The sequence below is a fragment of the Triturus cristatus genome, chromosome 7, assembly GCF_964204655.1.
Source record: "Triturus cristatus chromosome 7, aTriCri1.1, whole genome shotgun sequence".
Classification (NCBI taxonomy): domain Eukaryota; kingdom Metazoa; phylum Chordata; class Amphibia; order Caudata; family Salamandridae; genus Triturus; species Triturus cristatus.
The window spans coordinates 1,044,803,186-1,044,815,352 of record NC_140590.1 but is presented as its reverse complement, the minus strand read 5'-3'; the positions used below and the strand labels follow the sequence as shown (position 1 = coordinate 1,044,815,352).

Genomic DNA, 12,167 nt, shown 5'->3' with positions numbered 1-12,167 from the left:
TGTCAAAGACCCCATCGGATTGGAATACACCTTGAAGTCCTTGACAACTGCTTCCACACTGGGGCACTTCACATGTAGATCGCCTTGCCAAACTTTAAAATGCATAATTCCCAAACTTTGCCTCCAGGTACCTCACCCAGTGGTTCCCTGAGCAACGCATTGTGGACACACTGGTCAGGGATATTTGCTTAGGTTTCCTGCTTCTCCATCTCCTTCCATTCGTAGTGCTGAAGATGCAGTAAACATCTCACTTTCATCCTCGTAGACCCCCAAACTCCCACCAACAGCCCTGGTACACCGCACTTCTGATGTTCACCAGTCACCACAAGAAGCTTCCCAACATGGGCACTAGTACGAAATCGGACACCCATACCCCAAGCACCTCAATCTAGCCTTCCGGCGTCTACGGTTCTTAGAATTCGGTTTCCTATAGACATCTTCCACGAAACGCATAGACCAATTGCACGAGCTTGTAATTCAATCAAGTGAAAGATTTTCTATTACTGCATTCCTCCGCATCTGGACCCCTTAAATCTGCTCTCTAGGATGTCATATGCTATTTGCGTCCTCTCCAGTAGTAGGTCTCACTTACACTTCCATATGCCTTCCCTTAGCAGCTATAGCAGCTAACTTGCATGATGGAGAGCCCTGCTCCCCCTTCCGCATACCAGTGATTAAGGCCTTTATGGAGTATCTTAAAAGGGCCATCTCCCCAGTTCCCCCTGCTCCTGTGTAGAACTTAAATGTAGTCCTCACTTGACGTATAGGGCCTACTTTTGAAACCTGCCTCTTGTGACCTCTACTGGAAAGTCTTTTTTTTAAATTGTTTTAATTATTATCATTGGGTGGCAAATATTTCTCTCAGATTCCTTAGTGAACTGCAGGTACTCACTTAACAAGAACCTTTCATTCAAGTGCATAAGGAGAGAATAGTACTCAGAACCAACCCTATGTTTCTGCCTAAGGTGGTATCTCATTTCCACCTTAACCAGACAGTAGAACTACTCCCATTCTTCTTCCCCAACCAGACTCCGTAGTAGAACAAGCAATACACACTCTGGACAGTAAACATGCTCCCATGTGTTCCAATGACCTGACTATGCATTTTCCTAGTTCAGGCCAACTCTGTGTGCTTCATGAAGCCACACAAGGATCAGCCTATATGCAAAGCATGTATTGGTAGCTGGATAGTTGAATATATCCAAACCTGTTGAAACGGAGTCAAGAGAGCCCCCCCTTTAAAGCCCAGGTCACTCTTCACATGAAACAAAACTGCAGCATTGCCCCACTGGACATGTGTAAAGCAGCCTCCTGGTCAATCCCACACATTGTTTGCTGCAAATTTAATAAAATGTTTTATAATTTGTGAATTGACTAATACTTATTTATATTTGTTTTGTGTATTGCTTTGGCGATCAAATCATACAAATTGCTTAAGCTGTGGTCCCCTGCTTCTAGAAATGACTCCGTGGAGGTCCCCGAATTGCATTGATTTGTGACCTACTCTACCGCCAGGAACCGGGGTGGTACCTGGTTGCCGGTGCGGCGGGAGGATATAGTATGCGTTTGTAAAGCGATGGGCGGAGCTGCGTGGGGGGCCTGGTACGCGCGTGCCGCTAGGGGCTCGCGCATGACGTGCGACGCTTGGAGCTCCTTGTTAGAGCTAGTGGTAGACATGGCGGCCATTTTAGTATGGAATGAGTCGTAGTACATTGCTGCAGTAGCAAGGCATATATATTGTCAGGGTGCGTGCTAACAGCAGGAGACTTAGTGGCAACAAGTGAACAATACCAAATACCACCGCGAGCAGTAACTTGGTGGTAATGGTACAGCAATGTGCTGGTAATGTGACATCACAGTGCTGAGTGTTGCGGACGCATTCGAATACTACACAGGTCGCTGTCAGTAAGGACTAACCAATCAATAGACAAAAGCGAGTGACAACAATAGAACGCTAGATCTAACTCAACTAGAGATATTCACTCAATGATCATAGAGGTATAGAGGCTACATAAGGAGATCATTAAGGAAGCAAGCACCACGGGATATCGTCATTGAGTCCCTATGTGTGAGATGATAATCTATGCACCCATCTCTGTTCAATCCTGAATAAAGAGGATTTGGAAATCTGTATGTGAGATTCTAATACAATCCAGTGTATTGAATCTGGAGAATGTTGTGCCTCCGTATAATGTCTGTATAGTTTAGTTGTAGCTCTCGGACAGCGTATGTTGCTCCTATGTTTGATTATTCTGTTTTTTACTGTTCGCATGGTCATTCCTATATATTGCAAGCCACAGGGGCAGGTGATCAAATAAATGCACTGTCTAGTGTTGCAATTGGTGTGTTTTTGGATGGACCATTTGAAGTTTGTCCGCAGGGTAACCTCTTTGGTTAATGTTGTGTATTTGCACACTGTGGATGCACCACAGGGGTAGTGTCCTTTGACAGGTGGTAGGCCCCACATATTCTTTTGTGTAGAGATAGTGTGCATCTTGGGTCTCGTATGGATAAGGATGTCTCTTAGACTGCAAGTTCTCATGTCCTCAAATCTAGGCTTAGGTATCTGTAAACCCCCTGTGTTTAAAAATGATCTTTTTGGTAGGGGATGAGTTGGGTGTAAATGAGGTTACACATGTAAGCGTGTCAGTGGTGGGTTTGTTGTGAACCTCAAGTAGTGACTCTCTAGGGTTGTTTCTTGCTCTCTCCATCGAGTCGTTGATTATTTTGGAGGGGTAACCTCTAGTTATGAGTTTGGTAGCTAACGTGGCTGATTCCTTTTTGTACTCAGTCGTTGTGCAATTGCGTCTTATGCGCAGGAACTGGCCAAAAAGTAAGTTGTCCTTTAGGGCTTTGGGATGGTGGCTTTGTTACAGGAGTAAACTGTTACGGTCAGTAGGTTTCCTATATAGGGAGGTGGAGAGGTGTCCCTCAGACAATATGATGTTCAAGTCAAGAAATGCAACATTGGTGTCTGACATAGTGTGCGAGAATTGCAAATAGTTATTCTGATGGTTGATCCATTCCACAAATACATTGCATGTGGCCAAGGTGCCATGCCAGAAAATTAGGATGTCATCTATGAAACGTTTCCAAAGTTTCAAATTATTGTGGTATGGATTGTTGTCATTGTTGATGACATCCTTCTCAAAAGCTGCCATATACAGGCAGGTTAGGCTAGGGGCAAAGGTGCTCCCCATCGAAGTACCCTGGCATTGATGGTAAAGTTGTTGTTTAAATTCAAAGAAATTTTCAGTTAAGGCCAGGGTCGCACATTCCATGAAAAACGAGATTGGGCTCGGGGATTGCCAGTCCAAGGAGCTCAATGCCGACTCTGAATGTAATTAACAATGCCTTTTATTTATATCGGATTTTTTAAAACCTAAATAAGACAGTAGTTTACACTGCCAATAGCAATATCCCCCACAACACTTTTTTTTTTTTTACTTTAATAAGCGCGGCGCCGTCTTCATGGACACCATGCAATAGATGTTGCTTTTGGTATTGTGAATAACTGCCTTTTAATTTTTTCAAAGGCATTGCCATTTACAATGACAATAGCTCAAAATAATGTAATTGCGAGACCTATTGCATTGCAAATGCTTGTTAAACTTGATTGCCTGGCTCCTGCATACCTCGAATTTTGGGCTTGAATCTTCCTTTCAACTGCTTTGGTACGAGAAGCCTGCAAAGAGTTCTTCAGTTAGAACATTGTGTGCTTTCATGTTTACTATGCGCTTGGTATCTGGAGAAACAAATATAGTCAACAATGATTTAAGCTTTACATGACTCACAAGCCATGTAACACATTCAAGCACAGTATGCTCCTACTAACCCATTATTATTATTAAAAGAGCTTATATAGTGCGAGCAGCAACCCACAACGGGGTTTCCCGGCACTAGTCTCATCACACTGCTCGAACAACCTGGTTTTCAACAATTTCCGAAAGGAAGAAAAAAGTGCAGCCTCTAACTTGGGCGAAGGAACGTCCTCCCAAACAAGTCAGTTTACCTCTTGGAACAGCGCATAGGGAAAGATCACTAGAGCGTAGTGAACGAGTCTGAAGATAAGGTTTCACTAGTCCATGTAGGTACCAACGGCCAGCTCCTGATCTAGCACATTGCACCAAGCAGAGTTTTAAATAAAATGCGCTTCTCCACCGTAAGCCAATGCAATTCCTTCAGGAGAGACGCCGCCAATGCACTTTTTAGGTCTCGCCTGGCGTTGCAGCGCAAAGCGCTGCTCGCTGGGCGAGATATTTTGTGGATGAGGGGTTTTCAGAAGGGGATTCCAAGCCCCGCCCCTCATTTTCATTGGCTTGCGTCACCGTTTATGCTTAACGGTGGCCTGCCATTGGAAATGGGGTATTTTTGTTGTCGCCCTTTCGCCTTTTCGTCCGGCCCATCCGGACTGGCTCCTCTGCTTTGCGGCTGTCGCAAAGCAATTTCTTATCTTTTTTAGGGGGGCCATCTGTTTTCACTCAGCCGCATGTTTATTTTTGCATCGCGCTTTCACTTAAAGTGAAAATGAAAACGCGATGCAAAATATAAACAAGCGGCCGAGTGAAAACAGATGGCGAGCGCTTGTTTAACTTTTTGGTTCGCCCACCTTCACTTACAACTCTGTCCACCTGCTGCTACGGGCTCACGGGACACAGCCCCGCTTCGTGGCACCCAGAGTGGTGGGTCCAGCGCCTGCCCCATGAAGTAAGTCCCTAGTGCCAAGTATAGCCTGTCACACCACGGAGTGCTATTATCATCGCGCCACGCCTCTTCTCGGCGGTGTTTGTGTTCAATGTTGTGAGTCCATAGGGAAGTCACCTGAACGTGCTGCTTTTCTGGTGGATGACATTTCAAGGTGTGATGCTGATGGTTCATGACCTGGGGCCTAAATGCTTCCGGAACGGATTGAGTAACGCACATCAGACCACTAGGATCTCAACAGCCCTGTTAATGTGCGCGGATTTTGAATATCCATTGAAGCTCATCATACAAAAGGCTGGTTAATTCTAAGGCTTTGGAGGGAACAGAGCAACAAGGTATTAATAGACACATTTTATAGGGTAGCGTGGCGCAGATTAGTAGTGGAGCATGATTGGCCACAGCGCACGGCCTGGTTGGTTCTGCAGGTGTGGCTAATACTGCACGCCAGGCTCATCGTGTACACACATTGTCTCTCCAACTACACGCAGTGCCCCTCCTCTGCAGACATCTCTGTACTGCATAGTTTCAATTCCCGGACAGCTGCGCTGTCACCCTTCCCCTCCGTACTGTGCACGTACATGTGGCTCACATGACCTGACTGCTAAGCACCTTCACTCACGAAAAACTGCTGAAGAGACACTACGCAGTGGTAGTATTCACACCCCTGGCTTTCGAGAGCACCAGCCGCGGGCTTCTGAATAAAACTTGGGACTCCAGCACTTCATCTTTTACAAATTAAGAAATGTTAAGCGGCTTGCATACCCGAACTGCGAAGCGCCCTGAGACAGTCGACTGAAGAGAAGCGAGCCAACGCCGGCGGATTGCCGACAGATTAAAATCAAATCTGAATAAAACTTGGGACTCCATCACTTAATCTTTTAAGTAGTCTCTTATCGGCAGTGTTTGTGTCGAGAGCTCTCCCGCCACGCATCGCTCGGCAGCCGAACCTTGATGGCTCGCGACACCCTGCAGTCCACCCCGCCCACCTGACTATGTATGTCTCTTGAGATTCACCTGTAGAACCTTTCCCACCTGTCTCGTGCTGCTCCGGGGCCCCATTCCTTGTATTTTGGTCAATTGAAGCCAATAGCCTGACCATGGGGCGAGAAGATGAACTGATGAAGATAGCCAAGAAGCTGGAGAAAATGGTGGCACTGAGGAATCTGGTGGTTAATTCTATATATTTATTGAATTATGACCCTCCCTCTTGAGTTGCATGCTAGTAGTGCCTGGTCGGAAATTGGTATAACAATGGTATCGAACACTTCTGTATTGCAAAAGCGAGGTGGTCTTTGTCACTGAATAATCTCTGCATTACAAAACTCAGTGGTACTCCTTTTATCTGCATCAGGAGGCGGACTCTGTACTGCTGGGATTAAAATCTGACACTTGCTGCTCACAGATCTCTGCAGCACGCGCTTTAGTATGTAGAGATAACTTTGCTGATGAGATATTAAGATGCCACTCGATCACACGCAGTGGTCAATGCCTGCCACTCTTGATGCCGCTCTCAATGTACAGTTTTTATTTGCACCCTCCTTGTGGATTCATCTCAGGAGAGCTCGTCTGATATGCATCGCCTTGTCTCCCACAATGCCCCCCTCGCCACACCAGTTGTTTCTCTGGAGCTGGCAAGGTCTGCCAAGATGACATGGATCGTGAGTAGCTGAACAGGTGCTTGGTGGAGACGGAGTGAATATGGGATGTCTCCTAGCACTCTTTGGCCTGTCGGTGTAAGGGTGTATGGGCAGGGCCAACGGAATTATGCGATTCTGCGACCGTCCTGTTTTCTGCATTTGCCATATAATGTGTCTAGCTTAAAAATGCGGCGGTATGCATTGCTGTGCAGGGAGGGCCCTTCACAAAAGTGGACTGGCCACATTTCAGTTCCTTGGTTCTGTATTTGAGTGTTATGCTGTTGCTACTGAGGCGGAACTTTTGCTTAGACAGTGTTAAAGTGTATAAAATACAAAGTAATACAGTAATACTGTCTCAATATGCGCCGCATTAACGCTGCAAAATGCGCCTTTTGTTGCCACCTAATTTAGTCAACCCGGCCATATAATTTGCTCCTCCCCATCGCATAGTTCTAGCGGCCGTGACCAAAGGCTTTTCTGAAAAGCCGATGGATGTGGGGCTGGACTGGGCTCAATGGGGCTCTGAAAGGTCAGGAGGGTTGAGACATAGTCAGTTATACATCAAGTTTTACGTATCGGAGAAGGCGGGAGTGCTGGAGTGGGCGGGCGAATGTCAGGCGCTGCTTGGCATGTCACTGACCCTGCCTCAGCCTGTTCGGTTTTGAAGAGGCCCTAGCTGTCGAGAATCCTCTTGATGATTAATACTTGCTTTTTTCAACTGCCACTTTGCACCATACCAGGCGCGAGTGTATCCAAACGATTGTCCTCATTTTATCTAACGTGTTAGGATGAAAGGCTGTATTTCCCGCACTGGTACACGTGTTACCGACCTTTCTTAGTACTGCAATTATTATTGTAACTAACAATGACGGCAAACCCCTTTGGAAACTACGCGGATAGCTATGAATATTGTTCATTTCACTTAAACCAGGCCACACACCTGCCATTGGCTCTCCTAAAATTGTTACATCTTAGTCCAAAAATGTGCATTTTCATTTTCCCAACGTAAACTCCAGTATGGCACCATCGGCGAAGCCAAGTGGAAAACTCTTGGGAACAAGACGGACACCTAGGGGACAAGGCCCAGGGTTTGCTTATGAGATAGTCCCGGAGGTCCAATGTGTTGTGTGGGGGCTGTTGCAGCTAACAGATTTAAGATGCATTTACAAAGCAATGGGTCTCGCATTTACGCAAGTTTAAGCAATTGGCATTGTAAATGACACTGCCTTTTACTTATGTTTAAAAAACATAAACAAAAAGAGGCATTGTTATTTGCAATGTCAATAGCTCAAACTCGTGTAAATGCGAGACCTATTGCATTGCAAATGCTTGTTGGGACTCTGTAAAGTAGCCTGGCTACCAAGATTTGAACCACCTACAGTCTTTTTATAGAGGCTCTATCAGCTCCCAGATAAAGGACGTTGCTGTAGTTCAATCTGGATGAAATAAGGGCATGAATGTCTGTATTTTGAGCAGAGAAAAGAAAAATCCAAAGGATTCTTCGCAGCCATTTCAGAATCCCAAAGCATGTGGCAGCCACCTTCGCGACCAGAGGCCTCATCGACAATTCGTTGTCCAGTTAAGAACCAAGGTTTTTCACCTTTAGAACCGGTGCACCCCCCATCCTTTCTCTCTAAAATGAGTTCAGACTTGCAAATTAATCAGACCTGTTAGTTGAACTCATTCTCCCTGAATCTGGCACCGCCACCCCTTCCACACACACTTTAGAAAAGTCTTGTTACCTCTAAAATGTACCCTGAAGAATTCTCTTCAGAACACTAAAGATATATGTAGGTCAGAACTAAACAGCCATTTGTAATTTCTAACTCTCTGCACTTCATCTGAAAGAATCACATTAGTTAGATTCCTCACCTTAGAATATCCCCAGGCTTCAGGCTGCATCCGGAAAGTTTTTCGTCAGCAATCCCCTGCGCGTCGCTAGGAGTCTTCTGCGGCTCCGCGTCCGTCGTCTGCGTTGTGCGCCGGGATGACGTAGTCCGAGTACTTGGACGCCGCCTTCGCGCGCTGACGTCCGTTCTTTTTTCCGCGCCAGACAGTGCCGATCCGGGAAGAGCTTACCCCTTAGTCATTTTTTGACTAAACTTTTTTGACTCTTTTGGTCTGTGTCGGCTCGACTCTGGTGCCGGTAGGCTGCCCGGGTTCAAACCCTGCAACTCCTGTCACCGACTGATGTCTGTTACAGACCATCATTGCCGGTGCCTGTTCTGCTTGGGGGCCGACCACGATTCCGAGTCGTGCCTCGACTGCCGGGCCCTCACTTCAAAGGCTAGGCAGGAGCGGTCCCGCAAGCTCCTGGAGTACCGGCAGTCGGCTCCGTGCCGTTCACGGTCCCAGTCGAAGAGGTCGAGGGACCGGTCGCGGAGCCGCAGTCACCACCACTCGTCCGGTTCCAAGTCTTCGGGTAAGTCGAAGCATGGTAAGAAGTCCAAGAGGTGACATCGCTCTTCGGGCTCCCCTCGCCGGTCGAGCGACTCAGCTGAGGGCTCGTGTGTTACCACCCACACGGCTCCGTAGGATACACAGGAGTCGCGTCCGTCCCCATACCAGCCGGTCCCTGGAGACTCCAGCGGAGATCAGTGCCTTCCTCTCGGCCATGAGAGGCCTGGCTCCGCCGTCAATGCCTGTCGGCGCGCCTTTGGGCCCCGTCGGCTCGACTGGGGGGGCCTAGCGGGCCGGCGGCTCCGGCGCCGTCGTCGACTCCGGTCCCGACGCCGCAGGTCCCCGCGAGATCCAGGCCTGGATCCCAGGCGACGCCGGTCGACCTCACGACCCCTCCGCCGGCGTCGCCTCCGGTACCACCTTCGGATGACGCCGTTCCCCGGTTCAGTCCCGGTCCGGGACCGGCGTTGGAGGGGCGCCGCGTCTGACACCGATGGGTGGCAATCTCATCTTTCGCCCGGCTCCGATCATTCCACCTGTCTACCAGGAATCGGATGAAGGTGACGACTGGGAGGGGCCTGAGGACCCTCTGGCCTTGCAGGCCAGCTTATCACAGGACTGGGCAGATGAGCTGGGGGATGCCAGTGGTCTGGACACCTCCCCTGCCACTGGCTTCGGAGGAGGGTGCTGCATTTTCCGTGGTGCTGCGCAAGGCGGCTGAAGCCCTTGGGCTGGAGTTACCTGCTGTGGCCGTGAGGACTAACCTCACTGAAGTGCTCCAACCGTCAGGAAGCTCCTCGGAGCCTCTGCTGCAGTTTAATGAGGCGCTCGTAGACGTTCTAAAGGGCACTTGGTCCAAGCCCTCCACGGTACCTCCTGTGGATCGGAACGTGGCCCGGCGCCACCGCCCTGCACCGGGCGACTCCAGCTTTCTGTCCAAACACCCCACGCGTGAGAGCCTGGTGATCCAGGCCTCTACTTCCCAGTCCTCCTTCCCGTCCGCTCCCCCGGATCGAAAATCCAAGAGGCTTGAACAGTTCGGTAAGAAGCTGTTCTCTTCCCTTAGTTTGGGACTGCGGTCTTTGAATACCGCTTGCCTCTTGGACCGTTACTCACTCCCTGTGGGATACGGTGGAGGACGTGCTGCCCCAGTGTCCGGAGGAGGCCCGGACACGGCTCGCCCAGGCTCTTGCCGACAGGCGGGATGCAGCGCGACATGCTATCCGATGTGGACTAGACACTACGGACTCGCTGGGTAGGGCGATGTCAACCACGGTGGCTCTTTGCCGCCACGCCTGGCTGCGGGCCACGTCTTTCTCGGGGGATGTCCAGAGCACCCTCATGGATATGCCCTTTGATGGAAGTTGCCTTTTTGGCGAAAAGGCGGATAGTGGGCTGGTGCGCTTAAAGGACTGCCGGGCTACGGCCAAGTTCTTGGGCCTCTCGGCCCGCGCCCGCAAACTTCCGCTTTTCATCCCTTTCGTGCTCAAGGAAGGGGCGCCCCTCGCGTCCGCCTAGCCACCGGCCGCAGACCCAACCTGCACGTGGTCGCGGACGTGGATTCCGCCGAGGCGGTACTGGGGGTCAACGTGCCGGTCAGTCCACATCTACCCCGGCAGCATCCGCCTCAAAGCCCTCCTAGTCCGTGCTTTCAGGCCCATTCCACGCCAGTGGGAGGCAGTTCGCCATCACCTGCTCCACTGGCTTTCCATCACATCGGACAGGTGAGTGCTGCAAATGGTCCAAGGGGCTATGCCCTCCCCTTCGAGACGACCCACCCAGCCATGCTACCGCAGTACCACTGTATGTCAGGGGATCCCTTGAATCTTCTGCGGGAGGCAGTTACGGCCCTCTTGGCCAAGGGGGCCATCGAGCATGTACCTGGTCCAGAAGTAGGTCGTGGTTACTATTCCCACTACTTTCTGGTCCCCAAGAAGGGCAAAGGGGGCCTGCGCCCTATCTTGGACCTCAGGAGCGTCAACGTCTTCTTCCGGAAGGAACGGTTTAAGATGCTCACTTTAGCGCAGGTTCTGGCTGCCCTCAACCCTGGAGACTGGATGGTAGCGTTGGACTTGCAGGACGCTAATTTTCACATTCCCGTCCTGCCGGCCCACCGGTGTTACCTGCGGTTCACGATGGGCCAGGAGCACTTTCAGTTTACCGTGCTCCCCTTCGGCCTCACTAGTGCCCCTCGGGTGTTCACGAAGGTGATGGCGGTGGTCGCAGCTCATCTGCGCAGATTAGGGGTTCCAGTCTTCCCCTATCTCGACGACTGGCTGTTAAAGGCGGGCTCGCCCCAGGCAGTAGTCTCCCACCTCCAGACTACGGTCGACCTCCTGCATTCACTGGGGTTCACCATCAATGTGCCGAAGTCGCATCTGAGTCCCTCTCAGAAGCTCCTCTTCATCGGAGCGGTTCTGGACACGGAGCAGTTCCGGGCTTATCCTCCGGAACAGCGGGTCCGGGATATTCAGGCCCTGATTCCCATCTTCCGGCCTCTATCCTGGGTTTCGGTCAGGTTGGTGCTGCGGCTTCTGGGTCTGATGGCCTCCTGCATCCTGCTGGTACATCACACCAGGTGGCGGATGCGGGCACTGCAGTGGGACCTAAAGTTTCAGTGGGCCCAGCATCGGGGCAACCTGTCCGACTGTGTCTAGATCTCGGAGGGCACTGCAAAGCAGCTGCAGTGGTGGCTCACGGACCGCGATTGGGTCAGTGGCAGATCCCTCTCCCTACCTTAACCGGAGCACGTAGTAGTGACTGATGCGTCCCTCCTGGGATGGAGGGGCCACCTGGGAGAGGCGGAGATCAGAGGCCTCTGGTCTCCGGCGGAGTCCTGACTCCATATCCACCTATTTGAGCTGCGGGCGATCCGTTTTGCAGTGAAGGCATTCCTTCCCTCTGTTCTTGGAAGTGTAGTGCAGGTGTTCACGGACAACACCACCGCCATGTAGTATTGCAACAAACAGGGCGGGGTGGGGTCGTGGGCCCTTTGTCAGGAGGCTCTGTGCCTCTGGACATGGCTGGAACATCAGGGCATCACCCTGGTGGTTCAACATCTGGCGGGCTCTCTGAACGCCAGAGCAGACGAACTCAGCCGCCGGTGCATGATGGATCACGAGTGGCGTGTCAACTTGGACGTGGCGCAAGGCCTCTTTCGGCAGTAGGGAGAGCCTTGGTTAGATCTCTTCGGAGAACGCATAATGTCAGCAGTTCTGCGCGTTGGAGTTTCCAAGGCGGCACTCGCTCGGGGACGCTTTTCGTCGCGAGTGGAGTTGCGGTCTGTTGTACGCCTTTCCGCCTATACCACTTCTGCCCAGAGTGCTGAAGAAGATCAGGCGCGACTGGGCCCAAGTCATTCTTGTGGCTCCGGATTGGGCAAGAAGGTACTGGTATCCCGAGCTACTCAGTCTGTTGATCGATCCC

The 12,167-nt window shown here is 50.6% G+C and overlaps 1 protein-coding gene across 2 annotated transcripts in view; it reads left to right on the top strand.

Moving 5' to 3' along the window:
* The window catches only part of TCERG1 (transcription elongation regulator 1), a 698,295-nt gene that overhangs the window by 476,711 nt on the left and 209,417 nt on the right, over positions 1 to 12,167 (top strand). The gene's annotated exons all lie outside the window — the stretch shown is intronic.